The following is an 18455-nucleotide window of genomic DNA, read 5'->3' as shown; positions in this document are numbered from 1 at the left end:
CAAAATTACCCAACGGAGCTATCGGAACCATCAAAACTCCATTCCAGATCCATTTACACATAAGTCAACATCCGGTCAACCATTTCAACTAAGCTTCCAACCTTGAGACTAAGTGTCTCAACTCATTCTGAAACATCTCCAGAACCGAACCAACTACCTCGGCAAGTCACATAAGCATAAAATAAGTAGTAAATTGGGGAACGGGGCTACAATACTTAAAATGACCGGCCGCATCGTTATAGAGTTCAACTATAAATTCGTAGATAGTATTCTATCATTAGCTATGCAGTAAAATAATTAAGAATACGATTGAACAAACAAATCTTAAACTCAAGCAATCTCAACAACCATTAAACATCAACAATTAAGAACTATCCAGAACACGAGTGATTTTAGCCACTCATATTCATATGAACAAGCACAATAATATTTTAATTATAAAACTACATATACTAGATTAAGGATGGAAGATGTGATGGTTCCTTGCTACAATTGTGTTCCTTAGCCTTCCTTGCCTTCAAAATACGTCAACCCCCTTCTTAGACATGTTTAAGGGGTATTTATAGGTTAGGACCGAATTATCCATGTTTAAAATTAACAAGAAAATAATTTTATCTTGGACAGGAGCGCCGGAGAGAGGCGCCACCTTCTTCTCGCGAGGCGCCCTTAGGCGCGTGATCTGTGTCGCCCTGGGTGGAATAGGGCACCGCCTGGACGCCAACTATGCCGTGTCTTGTGCCGAACTCCTTTTTTTGCTCTACTTCCACATCTTCGATGTTATTTTGTGCAACATTCTTTTCACTCTGTGTTCAAATATTCTTGCACATAAAATCAATTCAATTAAGTTCAAACGTCGCACAAATTATCATTAAATCCTCAAAATGCAAGGCAAGTAATAGCATAAAATCAATTATAGAATCGGACGAGTTGACGCATAACAGTAAAGTGATCAAAAGACACAAAGTAGAAGATCTAGAAAAGAAGATGCAGAGAAGATCTAAAAGAAAAAAAAAAACTATGAGAAAATTCCTTTAGTAAAATTCGGGAGAAAAATATACTTTTTCTTTTTCGGTTATTCGACGAAAGTTATTTACTTTTAGGCATATGCTTTAACGATAACATTCTGATTCGGCATCCCCATTCCCCCGTACAGTCGGCATTTTGCACGCCAATCGCAACCACAAACCGCCGAGATATTTTAGAAACAGAGACGCCGTTGTCCCGGGCGGTTAATTAGAGCGTGATTAGGGTTAGTGGACAATGGAGTCTTTACAACGGAGAGTAGAATCATGGATTAGAGGCCAAAAATCAAAGATCCTGAAAATCACGTGGCCACAGCAGTGGAAAATGGCTGTGCGGTGGCCTTGGGCGGATGCCAGAGAGCAGAGGAAACTGATTCAGGAAGAGTACGAGAGAAGGAAGAAGCAACTTCAGGAACTCTGTCTTGCTGTTAAGGCTGAATCTGTTGCTGATTTGCAGGATATCCTTTGTTGCATGGTGCTCTCTGAATGTGTATATAAGGTAAAATTTTGATTTCCTGAAAATGCGTTAGTGAAACGTTCACTACAATGTTTATTGTTAACATTGAATTGTGAAATACATTTACTTTTTAATTTGTGATTATTGCGTTTTTTTGGAGATGATAGCAGCAGGATTAGAAGTAACCTATCCCTTAAGACTTAATTCTGGCATTGTATGTTGTTGATTGAAGAATAATGATAGCATTCTATGCAATGCCTGTGTTTGTAGTTAGGTGGCTTAATAGAAACGCGGGGAAAGAGTTTATGGTGCAAATTAAGACACATGTTTTTTAATAAAAGAAATATGTTCCCCCTCTTCTGCGGATAGGCATGAATGCCTATAACACATTAGTACTGAAAGTTTTCAAAGAACTTCCTCTTTACTTACCTTCTAATTGAGCTCTAATAGATTTGCAATTACGTCATAATGTCTCATGTAGGAATTGGGACTATGAAGACAATAAAATGAATATTTCGAACTATGGCTTTAGATGACACAAACTTCTAGAGAAAAAGTGATGCAGATGCAGTTTGTGGCCCTAGGTAGTGCTTGCCTAACTTAACGAGGGTAATAAAGTGGGAGCAGTGTTCTTAAAGGCAAATGGTATAAAGGCTCCAAGGATATGCAGGGCTTTAAGTGTGAAGTACAATTAAAGCTTGATTTCAGTTCAACACAGTCTGACCCCAATTCGGTGCAACTTGGCAGTGCACTAGTAAATGGTCCACGTCTTCTCCCGATCATCTGCACATGAAGCACCAATTTTTATTTTATTTTATAATTACTAATGTATTCATAAAGCCACTTGTTTAAATAACTTATTTAGTTGGTTCAATCAGCCCCTGTAACTAGTGTTGAACTATTTCTGGATTTTGTCTGCTCCTTAGTTGTCCTGTAAGTTTTTCTGCATATGAGCAGACAATACCTTTATGTTGTAATTTTTGCTATGCATCTTCTTGATGCCATTTAATGAAATTCCCTTGCTTCATAAAAAAAAACTAATGTATTCATAAATAATGTTTCCGTAGAGATTGATGTGTACTTTAGCATATGTATTTATTATTTAACATTGCTCTATTCAATATAAAGCATGTATACCTTAGTGCTTGCACAAAGTGTCACCTAAGAGAGTCTAACCTCCGCACCTAATTTCAGGGCTTAGCACATTTAGGTGGGTGATGTAATCAAGTTAAAGATAAATAAAAGCTTCACACTAATCATGAAGGGAAGCAAAGACATGTGGACATACACGCCTATAACACATCAGTTAGGCAGTTACTGAAAGTATTCAAGGAGCTTTCTTACCTGCTATCTGAGCTCCGATAGATTTGTAATCACTTTCATGTAAGATTTGCAAATATGAAGACAACTCTAAGTTCAAAACGAATATATCTAACCAATAGTAAGAGGCCACAATTGGGGGGGGGGGGTGCAGATGCAAGGGGCTTATGGCCTGGCTTAATGAGGGTAATAAGCAGGGGGTAGTGCTTTTTTTTTTTTTTTCAAATGGAAAATATTGAAGTAGTTATAGACTCATTGCTTTGCTTACAAAATCTGACATCCTCTCATGACAGAGACCTGCAGCTGAAATGGTGCGGGCCGTGAATAAATTTAAGGCTGACTTTGGAGGAGAAGTTGTTTCCTTAGAGCGTGTTCAACCTTCTTCAGATCGTGTTCCACATAGGTTCTTTTAAATCATTTTCATCATTTTGTTATTTTCATTTATTTATTTATTTATTTTATTCTGTTTATCTGTTTTGTTGGTGGTATTTTGAATTGGAATTGACTGGTTAGAGCCATTATTGAACACCTTGTGGATAAAGTGGTTTGTTTATTTGTAAAATGTTTAGTAAGTTCAAGAGTTGGGCATTCAATGGCTTCATTAGATGTGAGAACTGGTAGTGGATGTCATGCAAACAAATCTATGTTGCATAGGGTACTGGAGATGGTTTTCTGTCTTACTTGATTGTTGTGGCTGTTTCCTGAGAAGTAACAAGGAGAAATCTTGTGACAATAATGCCTGGAAGATGTTTGATGTGCATCTATGTTGTAATGTCATTGCTTAAAGATATGTTGAAAACATGTTCATCCCTGAGTGCTCTAAGTAGGCATAATATATTTTCTCTTTTTATGTGATGGTAAAATCAGGACATAATGGATGTTTCATCTTATTTCAGATTCCTCCTAGACAGATGAAATCGAATTTCAATTTATCTCCGTGGCCCCAACTTTTCTCACTCTTGTCTGACATCCACACCTGCTTGCAATCTTTCCTTTCCACTTTGTGTGGCCCTGCTACACCAGTGGGTTGTTGAGTAGGTAAGGGAGGGGGAAGGGTGATGGTTTTGGTGTGTTAGTCAATTTAGCTGGTAACCAAAAGAAGCTGCTTTCCTTTACCAGAATTTGATTGCTCAAAATTCAGTTCAAGTTCAATTACCATCTCTTTGCAGTTATTTTTTGTTGCATCTTCTGACCGTATGTTTGGTTTAATGCCTTATCCAAAACAAGAAAAGGAAAAAAAGAAAAAAAAGGTTTGGTTTGATGTGCAAGGTTTTTTGACATGGAAGCTACACTATTTCCCTTGCATCTCAGTGCTTTTCTTTTCTTATTTCCGTTTTCTCTTTCTTATAGGTATCTTTTGGCGGAAGCAGGAGATACATTATTTGCTTCCTTTATTGGGACCAAGCAATATAAGTAAGTTTGCATGTCTCTTTCAGTTCAGATGATGTCTGTATTTTTTGTGATATATGTTCTTTACACTTCCATTTTCTTTGGTTATGAAGGGATGTCATGGCTGATGTGAATATATTTCAAGGTGCCTTATTCCATGAGGATGCTGCTGAAGATATTCATGGACTTGAACCTATGGAGTCTGGTCAGGTGGACACCCAAAGGAGCAACATAGAGAATCACTCTAAACTTTTGGAATCTAAGACTAAGCCAACGAAGCTGACTCCAAAACCTGCTGCACATAGGGTATTAGAACTCTCATTTGCATGTCATTATCGTGTGTCTATATATATATATATATACACACATATATATAATGTATAATATATAGTATTATGTATGTAAAATGCATATATACATATATATATGCAATGCATACATATATGTTTGTATGTATGGTGTCTTCTAGTTTCCAGTTTTCGTTCTTCGCTCCTTAAATTTTGGCAGCTATTGTCCTTAGGGTTTCATGGCACGTGCTAAAGGCATACCCGCTCTGGAGCTGTACAGGCTTGCCCAGAAAAAGAAACGCAAACTAGTATTATGTGGCCATTCACTTGGTGGAGCGGTAAGTTTGAGCTTTCTTTAGCCGTGACTATTGCTCTCGTGTCATTGTAGGTGTCTCCATTTTTTTTGTTTGGAAAAGTTGATTTAGGTGTTGTCTTTACAGGTAGCAGTCTTAGCAACCCTTGCGATTCTGAGGGTTTTTGCTGCTTCATCGAAAGAGAATGAAAAAATTCAGGTGAAGTGTATCACCTTTTCCCAACCACCAGTTGGAAATGCTGCATTGAGAGAGTGAGTTTGAAATTAATCTTTCTTGTTATTCTTTTTTAAACATATATTTTCTGACTTCTAACCTGATTTTTCTCTCCAGGTATGTGAATGGAAAAGGTTGGCAGCATTTTTTCAAAACCTACTGCATTCCAGAAGATTTGGTGCCCCGCATCTTATCTCCTGCTTATTTTCATCACTATAATGCACGGTCTCTGCCAATACCTTCTGATGGTGGAGCTTCAGTATCTACGTCAGAATCTAGTGAGTTGTCGCTACTGAAGCAGAAAACTGAAAAAGCGAAAGATAATGAAGGAGAGCAGCTGGTGCTGGGTGTAGGTCCGGTGCAGAATTCCTTTTGGAGGCTTTCGAGGCTTGTGCCTTTGGAAGGTGTTAGAAAGCAGTTGTATAGATACAGAGGAAAGAAAGTTGAACCTCTTGAGACACCTACTACTGATTCTGTTTCAATGCCATCAGTCAATGATATAACTAATACCCCTCAGTCTCTTGAAATTCAAGAAGGTTCTGATGGCATTTCTCTCCGACCATTACCTACGATGAAGACATTCCCAGTGAAGATAAAATGGGTAAATCTGTAGCGGAAAGTAATACCAATAATGGGGACAAGAAGGGGTGGCGCCGCATGCCGTACTTACCCTCGTATGTACCATTTGGGCAGGTTGATATACCATCTATTTTACTCTTTGGTGCTTTATTTTATACTGATTATTACATGCATGACTTATTATGCTTTTTTCTGCAGTTTCTTTGTTTACTCCTGATACATGACTTCTATTAACTTATTATTTCTTTTTGGTTTTTTTCCCTCATTCTTCTGTTCCCTTCTTGTAATCTGTTACTCTGTTTGTTCTATTTTATGTGGTACTCTTTTCGTTTTAGTCAATTCTAAAAAGAATGATGCCTTTCTATATTTGGAAACTCCTTACTTTGAACTTCCTTTTTTGTCCTTGATGATGACATGCTTACTTTTGGTAGCCAAAAATCTTCTTTCGTTCTTAAACTCTGTACCCAGTCAACTATAGTTTTGTAAAGAAAAACGGAGGGATTATTACATCTTGCGTTAGTTCTCTGCTCGTGCCTCGTGGAAGTTTTAAACTTGCTATTTGTGTTGGTTGTGGTAATTTAGTGTTGATTTTTTACTTTCTTTTCTCTCTTATCTTTTGGATTGGGTGAATCTTCCATTTTCTGAGGTTAGGGAAATGTGGTAGCGTTGCATCCGTCTTGCGTCTCCAAGATATATGCTAAATTTGTTAGCATAAGGCTCTAAAAAGGTAGATGTTAAGATTTAATTATCTAAGCCTATAAAGGTGGATGTGCAGTCAGTCTTATTAAAAGTCTTTGATTTGTAGCTTAAAGTGGTGAACAATGTGGATGTGCAGTTAGTATTATTAAAAGTCTTTGATTTGTCGCTTAAAGTGGTGAACAATGCGAAGCGAGGGCTTATTGCTCCATGGGTAAAGCACATTGCTTTAGAGAAGTGTGCGTTTCAAACAATGACGCACAAAGTGTTCCAAAAGAGAAGTGGTCGGTTCTTTGAATCTCAATTTTTAGTAGTTGGATTAATATTGACACTACTTTATATAGGATGCTGAAATTAGTTAATTCAATTGCAATATGATTATTATCATGCTAAACAGTATTTTTTAAAATTTTTTCATAAATGTGCGCTTCACTTCAAAGAAGCGTTCGCTTCACTTCATGCTTTTCACTACAAGCCCACGTATCTTGTCGCTTTTTTGCGCATTTTGCTCTGGAAAACACTGTGTGTGGGGTCATACAAGATGGATATAACTAGAAATGGTACGGAGGGTGCTAGTAGCAGGCATAGGGGATATACTGAGGGAAGGTGGTGCATGGTATGCTTTGACCATGATCTGCGGAGAGCCGTAGACCTCTGGTGCTCCAGTTTGTAGGTTTGCGACTCTATGGTGATTGAAGGTGCTAAAAGGGGATTAAAGAGATCTAAAATCACATATGTTGTCTCAAAAGGCTTACTATCTCTTCTAACTAATGCTGAATTAACTAAGAGTAGTACAGAGCAGAAGCAAATGATCCATGTAGGTGATACAACTAGTTAGGATTAAGCTCAGTTGTTGTTACTTTTACATTAGGTCCGAGAAAGGACAAGTATGATATCTAGAAAACTTCTTTCTAGTGTTAGAGAACCCTTAATTTGCTATAAACACAATCGACTCACCTGAATTGTAATGAAATAGGCTCTAAATATAGCAGAACGTATAGAGGGATTCTTATTATCGATCCCTACTAGTTTTGAGTTGAGATGTAGTTCTTTCTATTTTACCATATCAGCATAGGCTGGTCTAATCCCAACTTTATTTCTTGACTTATTTTCCTTGTATGTGTAACATCTGGTGTGTACTAAATATGTGATTTCAACAGCTTTTTCTCCTGGGAAATTCATCTGTGGAGTTTCTATCTGGTGCAGAATACTCAAAATTGACATCGGTATGAGTTCTATTTACCTTTCTTTGAGTTTCAAATTTTTGATAGGTTCTTGGGGTATAAAAAATTCAGTGGGGATGTCATCTCCTCACATCCTCCTCTTCTTGAAAAGGCAGAAAGGTTTAAAGTCCCTCAAACCAGTGGAAAGATGAGTGAAGTCAAACATCGAATGGCAGTGTATTGTCTATTTATACTTCTCCCTCCACAAGCATGAAGCGAAAAAAACCCTCTGCTTAACATTTCTGTCTGGGCGGTCATTCTGTAAGAAGATATGTTTGATGGCTTTTAGTAGTTTCTCATTTTGGTTGCTTCTTATGGCAAAGGCATTTTCAGGTCAGATCTGTACTTGCTGAAGTAAGGGAAAGGTTTCAATCACATTCAATGAAGTCATACAGATCCCGGTTTCAAAGGTAACATGTTATATCATTTGAATTTAAAAGTTGGCTTTATCCACCCCTATGTTAAATCGTGAAAGGTGAGAATTATGTGGTCACATTCTGTGGGTGAATTGCATCGTCCTTGTGGGCACTCGTAAAGCTCCCTTGCATGATTTAATTTCTTTTATTAAATAATTATCGTGACTTTTCTTGATCAGACTGGAAAATTTTCTGTAGTCAATTTATTAGAGTTTTTTAAGTAGATGCTTCAAAATAATGGTTGCTAAGTTAATACTTCTTATTGCTTGAATTCCGTGGTATAAGTCTCCTTTGCATTTTATAAATACAATATGTAGTATATTAAATTTATGTTTTGTAGGAATAATCTAGTGGCTATAGTGTGACATTACAAACACGCACACAGAGCAATTGGAATCCACACACAATTTGTTAAAGAAAACCTTTACGAATATCTAAATTAGTTAATAATAGTAACAAGCTTTTTCAGGTCTTTTCACTACTTCTACATTTAAGTTCACTGTACGTTGTGGCAGTTTCTCTGCTCATGTATTTTTAAATACTTTTCCTGAACGCTTAAACTCACTTTTTCACCCCATGTTCACTTGTGGTGGTCCTTGTTTGTCTATTGTTTGTCAATGTGATAGTTGTCAGTCATAGTACAAGGGATTAGAATATACTTTGTTTCAGATGAATATACTAGTGGTATTCTCCTTTTGATGATTTCAGATAACGTAAACTAGGAAAAGTTATGCAATATTAGATAATGAGTTTATTGCAAGAATATCTTTGACTATCAAGAAAGTCTTCAATTGGAGAGGAAAAGGCCACTTTTATATCTTTTCCAACTGTCTTCCTTAGTTGAGGGCGCTGATGAAACAAAATGTTTTAATACCATATGTGCAAACTTGTTGGTAGATATACTCTTCTTGTTTAATTTTATGTTTTAAGATGTTGAAGTAAATTTCTTCGGATACCCATTCATCCCTTCTTTTCTAAAACCTTATAAAAATATGTTGTGGCTGGATGTATCTTTTTTTTTTCCTTTGTTGTTGTATATTTTCGTATTTATATCTATTTATTTATTTTTCTTTCTAATTAACTTAGTGCAATATGATTTTTGATGGTTACCCTATTTCTATTTTTATTTACAGAATCTATGAACTATGCATGAGCGATGACACAATACCTTTCTTGGGGATTGAACAAATGCAGCAATTCCCACAGTTACAGAAATGGTTAGGCATTTCTGTTGGTGGGACTGTTGATCTAGGGCACATTGTGGAGTCCCCTGTTATCCGTACTGCCACTTCACTTGTTCCACTCGGATGGAGTGGTATTCCTTGTGGGAAGAATGCAGATCCTTTGAAAGTTGACATATCTGGTTTTGGGTTACATCTGTGTACACTTGTTGAAGCTCGAGTAAATGGGCGCTGGTATTCCCTTTATCCCGCTACAAAATCCATGATTACCGACATTTTTTCAAAACTTATTTTGACCATTTTATTATACTGATTTCCTTCTACAGCTTTTATCTGATTGTTGATTTTTTTAGAATTAACTTTTTATTTTGTGAAGTAGCTGTTTACCTTTCAATGGATCTTGACACACTGAAGCTGAATCCTCTTGGATTAACATATGTTTTTCAATTTATGTTTGTGTTCTGGAGCTTTGTGCGAATGTTTTAAGTGGCTTGTTTTCCTGGCCTTTTTGATCGATTCTCCATACGGAGCGATTTATGAGTCTTCTACGAAAAGTTTTTGAGTACAAACAATGTTAAAAGGTGGAGGTGCAGGGCCGGGTATGCATAGGCTGGCAGGACGTTTGCTCTAAGCCATGGGATGTATGTCCTATGATTTTTTTGTATTATTAAGAATTAAGATAGACATAAGTGAGAATATATTCAAATATGAAATATTACAGAATACCCATTAAAATTGTGTAAAATTTAAAAGCATTAAAAAATTGAGTTGACTCTCTAAATATATGTATATAATGATCTTCGAAGTCTCAAATTCTTAATTGTAGAACAACATATTATATACTCCCTCCGTTTTGACTGGGCACGGAGTTTAAGAAAAAATGAAAGACTTTTGGAATTTGTGGTCCTAAACAAGTCAAAAAGGAGCCCAAGGTATTTGTGTGGTTATAAAAGCTTCTCATTAAGGGTAGAATTGTAAGTTTAAGCAAAATTGTTTCCAAATTTAGAAAGGGGTCATTCTTTTTGGAACGGACCAAAAAGGAAATATGTTCACATAAACTGGAACGGAGGGAGTAGTTATTATCAAACGATTAAAAGAAAATGTTCTGTTATAGGGGCATAAAGTGTTACATATGGTCAGCCCTCGCAGTAAAGCATGCATTGGGCAGACATTACACCTATTGAGGCATTAGTTGCATGAGACTTAAGCCCTACGATCAGTTTGGGGCATTTGTAGGATCCCATGCACGAGTCCGGTGGCAAGACTCAACTTTTATTATTAAAACATTGTTTAAAGCTGAAAATGTGCAACATTGTATAGTTTCTTTGTCCAAGATTCCTACCTGAAAAGGATACTTGTAGTATCTTCATGATGAGTTTTATTTTAGAGAATTTGATTTTTTTTAGGTTAGTTTTCTTTGGGAAACTGAAAAATGCATCAGTTTAATTCAATAACATAGGTCATCATGGGGTCTATCATAGAGGGGCATTCATGTGTAATATCATATCTTGTTATGTGTAAGAGCTGTGTAGAAGTTTCCTTTGCCAAGAGCCAAAATATGTCTTCTTTACTTCTTGAATATGAAATGTAGTAGGGCATTTGTTCTTTGTCGTTCCTGTCCCGTAATTGTCATTAAAACTTGTTCTCTGCAATCGGACTTTATGCCGGAGTGTTTATCATGTTTCTGCTCCTTCAGTTGATTGAATGATTGTTGGAAATGAGACTTTGAGACCGTTTGGATTAGCTCATTTGAAGTAGCTGACAAGCATTAGGTGTTGAAAAACACTTTTAAGTGGTGAAACTGATTTAATAAATAAGCAGTTACATGTTTGGATACAAGTGCTGAAATTGATAATAAGCTGCTGTGGTATTTGATAAAAAAAAGTGCTGATAAGCTCTTTTTCTGTTAAAATGACTTAAATAACCTTAGAACTGTTATACACTTATAAGGGCGTAATTTCTTCAAAATTTTGGATTCCATATCGATTCAAATACAAAATATTTTATTTATCATTTTATTTTAATTACAACTGTGCTTAGATAAGATAATTTTTATGATAAATATAATTTATTTTATGATAAGCATATAATCATAAGTTATAATAATTAATAAATTGACAAGTTTCTCAGTAAAAAATAAACCTAAATAGGACAAAATATTTGAAGAGAAACAAACACTGTTTTCATCACCACAACACTTAGAAAGCAATACACCAAAAGTTTTATATGTCCTCATTTATTACATACAGTTCAAAGATTAATACACAATCACATAGATACAAATATGCAAAAGGAATAGAGAATTTGCTTATCTTAAATAGTCAATGAGAATTGTAGACTTGAAGAGGGGTTAGGTTGTAAAAATACTTGAGGCAGTGAGTATCGATGTAATAGTTTTGTTCTAAAAAGGAATATTTTAAGGATAAAATAGTAAAAATCTTGGTCAAACTTAAAGTGCTTATAAGCTAAAAATTCATAAGTTGGGGGTGACCAACTTATGGCTTTTGGCTTATTTTTGACTTATAAGCACTTGGCTTATAAGCACTTTTAACTTAACCAAACGCGTAGATAAGTCAAAAAGTGCTTATAAGTTAGTTTGACCAGCTTATAAGCTTAGCCAAACACCCTCTTTATCCATTGATCAGCTTGGTAGACCATTGGCTCCTACAAGGTCACTCTTGATTGCCAATAAAAAGGATCCAAAGTAACTCGAGGTTCCAATAAGTAGTTATTTATATTCTTTAGGACTTCTCTGTTTGATCATGCTCCTGAATCAGTCAGTTTTCTTCTGGTCTTCCCCAACGACGTGTTAGGTGGATATTATAAGTTGTGATTACCAGAGAAGTTAGTAAGTTATGTTGGTAATAAGAATTGCTTACCTGATGAATGCCTTTAACATTGAGGATGTCAGTTTCAGTGAGATTATATTTATATTTAAACTTAAATTTAGGTGTTCAACCTCCGTGGAGTCTTTTCCTTCGCCCCCAGCTCACTCACTAGATCATGGAGAACAACCAGAAGTTCAAAATATGCGGGTACTAGTTGGAGCTCCATTGAGACGACCCCCTAAGCACCACATGGTGGAGGATATACCTATTTTTTCTTCAATTGATTCATCCTACGTTGATACGAAATTGAAGCAAAATGTGACCAAGATAGAAGAGGGGAATTTCATACTCCCAGATGATTTAGATGACTTCGTCATATACTGTACAACTGATTTTTCTACCGTCTGGAAAGAGGTTAATCTGAGAACCCGTAGGGTTAGGTTAATTGGCCTTGAGGTATGATTGGTTTTAAATTAGACTTGAGACGATGATGCTTTAGATATCTCTGTAGTTAATACTTGTGAATCATGTAGGGCTCTGGTAAAACCTCTCTTTTAAAGGCAATTCTGGATCGAGGCCGAAGTGCTCGCATTGAGAGTATTGAAAATCTACATGTAGACAATGATGTTCAAGAGGGAATTGCCTGTGGCTTGTGCTATTCTGATTCAGCTGGAGTTAATCTACAGGTTCCTTTAACTCGTCTGCTTCATCTCTCTTCTCTGGGTGGTGCTTTGAATATGGAAGATTCATATACCTTCCAAATGTTGTGTTGCTAATTCTTTTTAAGATCCTGTCATAAGCTTTTTACCTGATTGGGATGTGACTCACTTCCTCCTTCCCTAAAAAGGTGACCCATTTCTTTAGTGGCAAGTTTTTCTCTCCAAAATTCCAAAAGCATATATGTATTTTTTTTTAATTTGATGGGACATCTTTCAAATTAACGTCACTATCTTTACATTTCTAAGTGTATTTTAAACTTTACTCTACCGAACTTGCTGAATAAATTTATTCTACCATTTTACTCTTGATCAGTGTGCATGTTAAAGTAGGTTACATATCTGGGGTCGGAGCCTCGGAGGAAGTAATTTTGCAGTCAATTCTTCTGAACTCTGAACTCTGTCAAGAGGAACAGATTCGTGCACAAAAGTTAACCCCGATCGATGAAATATCTGGAGAAACTGTTAGAAAAATATAGTAAACTTTTGGCCCCAATAGTGGTAAGAGCGCAACTCGTGATGTGTGTATTACGAGCACGTCACGGGCTCGAAGTCTGCCCCAGCCAAAAGCCTAGTATTTAAGTGTAAAAGGATAGAGGGGCGGCACATTATTACCTAGTCTCGAACGGTGCGCAAGCCGGCCTTCAGGTATTTCTCGGTTACCAAAAACACAAGACAATAGTAATAATAAACCTTTGAGAAAAGAGAGGAAGATCTTAGTCCTTGTAAAAAAAGAGAGGAAAATCTTAGTTTATGAGAAGTGTTGGTGTAACTTTGAGTTGAGTTCTTTTTTAGGAGAAACATTTCTCTCTCAATCTGTTTATGTATGCTCACCGTTCCTGTCGTATGAAACATCGATTTTGCATTTTTTCCCCTCACTTGCAAGTTATATCTTGGGTGCCATTTTACTGGAAAAACATACATGGTGAAACAGAAGACATCATACATCTTCCCATATTCGAAGCAGGCATTTTATTGCAGCAAGGTTTTGGAGAAGGGGGAAGAGAGCAATCTTTCTTAGATGTTTTGGCTAAATTTTCTTAGCAACAGTCTTGAATGGAAGTTCATTAAGAACTGCTTAAAATTGTCACTTCTCACTTTGTCTTTCTCCATGGATGGTCATGTACTCATTTGGTGGCTTTATTTATCATTACTTGGATTTATTTGGTTTTTTTTTAAGTGCTCAATTTTGACCCTCTATTTTGTCTTATAGAATCTGAACATGGAGGCAACACATTTCAGGGATGAACTGTGGAAAGGAATTCGCGATCTCAGTAAGAAAACTGATTTGGTTATACTTGTGCATAATCTATCTCATAGAATTCCTCGCTACAACGACTCAAATGCTTCGCAACAACCTGCCATATCCCTTCTCCTAAACGAGGCAAAATCTCTTGGAATACCTTGGGTACTTGCCATAACAAACAAATTTTCTGTCAGCGCACACCAGCAAAAGGCAGCTATTAATGCTGCTCTGAAGGCATATCAAGCATCTCCTAGCACAACAGAGGTTATCAACTCATGTCCTTATGTTATGCCCAGTGCCGCTGGTGCTCCTCAATCTTGGTATACAGAAGGGAAAGATCCCGAGGGAATGAATGGTGCCCAAAAGCTAATTTTTGCTCCACTTGAACTTGTCCGGAGGCCTTTCCAGAAGAAAGCATCTATTCTCCCCGTTGATGGTGTATCTGCTTTGTGTGAGCTTGTCCACCGCGTACTTAGGAGCCATGAAGAAGCTGCTTTGCAGGTAAGGAATTGAAGTGAAAAGAAGACTTTCTTAACCTCCCCCCCCCCCCCCCCCGGTTCATGACACAAATGTGGTGGTTTTGTTGTCTCTAGGAGTTTGCCAGAGATAGGCTTTTTGTGGAATTGGCTCGGGAGAGAGCAGTTGCTGCAGGTGCAATTCAAGATTCTCAGGCAAAGGCCAATTCTCTGAATGCTGCGGCTGTTGGTGCTTCACTTGGTGCTGGTTTGGGCCTTGTATTAGCTGTTGTCATGGGTGCAGCGTCTGCTTTGAGGAAGCCATAAATTCTTTACCTTAGCCGGTCTTGTATATATAGGCATTTTTTCAATTTTATGACTGTACAAAATATACATATGACGATTTAAGTGAATTCTTTGTGTATATTTCTTGGGCCTCTCTATGGTTGCCTGTCAGCAGAGAATGAAAGATTTAAATTTTAGATTAGTGCGACGATATCCTTGTAATTTTGTGGGACTCTGGTTTTCTAGAGAACTCCGGTAGCCAGTTATGTACTTATTTGATTGTCCATCAACGTAATTAGCCAGATGCATTAGCCTCAGTATTCAAAATCTTCACTGGTAATTGTAAGCAACAAGTGAACAGCATCGGGTCGGTCCACAACCAACCTGGTCCAACACAATAAAGGGTCGTTTGGCAGGATGTATTTGGAAAAATAATACATATATTAGCTTTGGTTTTATTAATTCTTGGCAAAATACATAAGTTACCCCTCAACTATGAAAACGAAAATTAACTTACGCACTCAATCTTTCACAAAATGTGTCTAATGCCTCACCCTTTGGTATTTGACCACTTATTCAAATCAAGTGTATGCCACGCACCAATGGGGTGAAGGCACGTCCTTGTAAAAAAAAGCCTAAAATGAAGAAATGGGAAAAGCCCAAAGAAAATAAAGCGAAAATGTCCACCTTCTCCGGTTAAATTAGTGAAGCTGGTTAAATCCCGTTGGCCACCGCAAAATCGAGACTCGCCACCACTCCGTAGTTGCTCTCGTCTTTTATCTCAAATTCCTCCACTGGAACAAAGTTATTGTTGTCATTCTGTATTCAAAACCAGTAAATCAATAAACGTTAGTTTAAGGAAAAAACAAAGCAGAAAAAATTTCGAGCCCACAAATTTCTTGTGTTTCCTTAAGGAATTTAATCCCCTCACAATGCCCAAGGTTGTGGATTAATTCCTCCCAGGATAGAACGAAATAACTATTCTGTGATAGCGGCACTTCAAATCACAGAATTTCGGCGAACTCAAATGGCGGAGCAAATCACACAAAATGCTTACGTTTTGCTTTTGAAAAATCAATGCAGTATGCAGAAAATTGAGGGGAGAGATTTCAGATTTTACAGTAGTGGAAAATGAGGCTAAGCCTCTCTATTTATAGACAATGAAAGGGTGAGATGAAGAGGTGCAATCCAAGAGGTGCCTCTTCCATTTTCCATTCACACTCAAGAGGTGCCTCTTCCATTTTCCATTCACACCCCTTAATAAAAACGCAACAATCCCCCACATGAATGAGGAATGGACATATGTGGAAAAACATGCATGAAAATACTGTGTGATTCGCAATTAAGGATTAATTGCATCTGGATAAGTAGGTTTCCCTTTGAACTTTCCGTAGTGAGCTTATGTCGGATATACTTGGTCAATCGGTAGATTTGATATCTTTGAACCGTCGAACTTCTGTGTATACCTAGACAACCATAAGTCACACAATCAACCCTTAACCTTCTTTGGTTCTAATTGTTGTGTTCGTTTCAGCCATGAACACCACCTGGTTCATAAGTGCGTAGAGAACCGACCTTACAGAATTCTCTTTGAAGCGGCTTACACTTTACACTTACATAGGTGATTCCTAAACGTATTATCCCGTAGATACACTATTTGATATATTCCGTATCAAATTTAGAAACCATTAAAAAGCCTTAACTCTTTATCCTTGGTACTGAACATTTTCTCATCACGAGAATGGACCAAAAAGAAATTTTATTTGACAATGTTGAACCGTCATTAATGACTTTGTTTGATCTCCTTGAACCTAGATCTTGGGATCTCCAGTCTTCTAGGTAGAGTTACCGCCACAGTGACTTATTCTCGGCTATAGTCCCATTCCCTTTGATGACTTCTCAACCGCCTCCCTAGGTAGGCCTTTTGTAAGCGGATCCGATACATTATCTTTTGACTTTACATAGTCAATTGTGATAATTCCACTAGAGAGTAGTTGTCTAACGGTATTATGCCTTCGTCGAATGTGACAAGATTTCCCGTTATATATAATGCTCCCAGCCCTTCCTATTGCTGCTTGACTGTCGCAATGTATGCATACAGGTGCCACAGGTTTGGGCCAAAATGGAATATCTTCTAAGAAATTCCGGAGCCATTCAACTTCTTCACCGGCCTTGTCTAAAGCTATAAACTCGGACTCCATTGTAGAGCGGGCGATGTATGTCTATTTGGACGACTTCCAAGACATTGCTCCTCCACCAATGGTAAAAAACATATCCACTTGTGGATTTTGATTCCGTTGATCCGGTGATCCAGTTTGCATCACTATATCCCTCAACAACTGCGGGATAATTATTATAATATAATGCATACTCTTGGGTATATTTCAAATATCCCAAAACTCGTTTCATTGCTATCCAATAAGCTTGGTTGGGATTACTTATGTATCGACTAAGCTTACTTATCGCACAAGATATATCAGGTCGTGTACAATTCATAATGTACATCAAACTTCCCAACACTCGAGCATATTCCAATTGAGACTTGCTTTGACCTTTATTCTTTACAAGAGTATGGTTTAAATCAATTGGCGTTTTTGCTTCTTTAAAGTCCAAATATTTGAACTTTTCAACTACCATTTTAATATAATGAGATTGAGACAAAGCTAGACCTTGAGGAGTTTGAAGGATCTTAATTCCCAAAATTAAATCGGCAACTCCTAAGTCTGTCATATCAAACTTACTAGTAAGCATATGCTTAGTAGCATTTATGTTAGCAATGTCGTTACTCATTATCAACATATCATCCACATATAAACAAACAATGACTATTTGGTTTGGAGTATTCTTAATGTAAACACATTTGTCACACTCATTGAACTTGAAACCATTTGACAACATTGTTTGGTCAAATTTTGCATGCCATAGTTTTGGTGCTTGTTTTAGTCCGTAAAGTGACTTAACAAGTCGACACACCTTCTTTTCTTTTCCGAAAACTACAAACCCTTCAGGTTGTTCCATATAGATTTCTTCCTCTAAATCTCCATTTAAGAAGGCTGTCTTTACATCCATCTGATGGATTTGAAGGCCATACACGGCGACTAATACTATTAACACTCGGATAGATGTAATTCTTGTTACCGGCGAGTATGTGTCAAAGTAATCAAGACCTTCTCGTTGTCTAAACCCTTTAACAACTAATCTTGCCTTATATTTGTCAATAGTACCATCAACTTTCATTTTCCTTTTGAAAATCCATTTAGAACCCAAAGGTTTATTTCCCGGAGGAAGATCAACCAATTCCCAAGTATGATTACTTAATATGGATTCTATCTCACTATTGACTGCCTCTTTCCAATATTGTGCTTCCGAGGAAAACATTGCTTCTTTGAACGTTTGAGGCTCATTTTCCAATAAAAATGTCAGAAAGTCTGGTCCAAAGGAAGTAGTTGTCCTTTGACGTTTACTACGTCTTGGATTTTCCTCATTAAACGTACTTTCCTTTTCTTCTTCTCGAGGCCGCTTAGATTTTTCACTAGACGACTCACATTCATTTTTATACGGATAAATATTCTCAAAGAATTCAGCATTATCGGATTCGATTACCATATTAATATGAATGTCGGGATTTTCTGATTTATGAACCAGATAACGATATGCTTTACTATTTCTTGCATATCCTATGAAAACACAATCAACCATATTCGGTCCAATCTTCACTCTTTTGGGTTTAGGAATTTGCACTTTAGCCAAATACCCCCACACTTTAAAATATTTTAAGTTGGGTTACCTACCTTTTCATTTTTCATATGGAATAGATTGCATTTTGTT

General features: G+C 37.0%; 1 non-coding gene across 1 annotated transcript; it reads left to right on the top strand.

Moving 5' to 3' along the window:
- Positions 1 to 929: 929 nt before the first annotated feature.
- On the top strand, positions 930 to 14829 carry LOC107792504 (uncharacterized). Its single transcript, XR_012702652.1, has 14 exons — positions 930 to 1521; positions 3093 to 3202; positions 4150 to 4212; positions 4302 to 4494; positions 4709 to 4813; positions 4916 to 5040; positions 5120 to 5695; positions 7438 to 7503; positions 7834 to 7910; positions 9050 to 9331; positions 12048 to 12381; positions 12459 to 12611; positions 13855 to 14388; positions 14481 to 14829. It is a non-coding gene; the product is annotated as an uncharacterized LOC107792504 (transcript).
- The last annotated feature ends 3626 nt before the right edge of the window (positions 14830 to 18455 follow it).

Source organism: Nicotiana tabacum, chromosome 19, assembly GCF_000715075.1.
Source record: "Nicotiana tabacum cultivar K326 chromosome 19, ASM71507v2, whole genome shotgun sequence".
In the NCBI taxonomy this organism is placed as follows: Eukaryota; Viridiplantae; Streptophyta; class Magnoliopsida; order Solanales; family Solanaceae; genus Nicotiana; species Nicotiana tabacum.
Note: the sequence above shows the minus strand (reverse complement) of the source record. Positions and strands in the feature narration are given on the sequence as shown.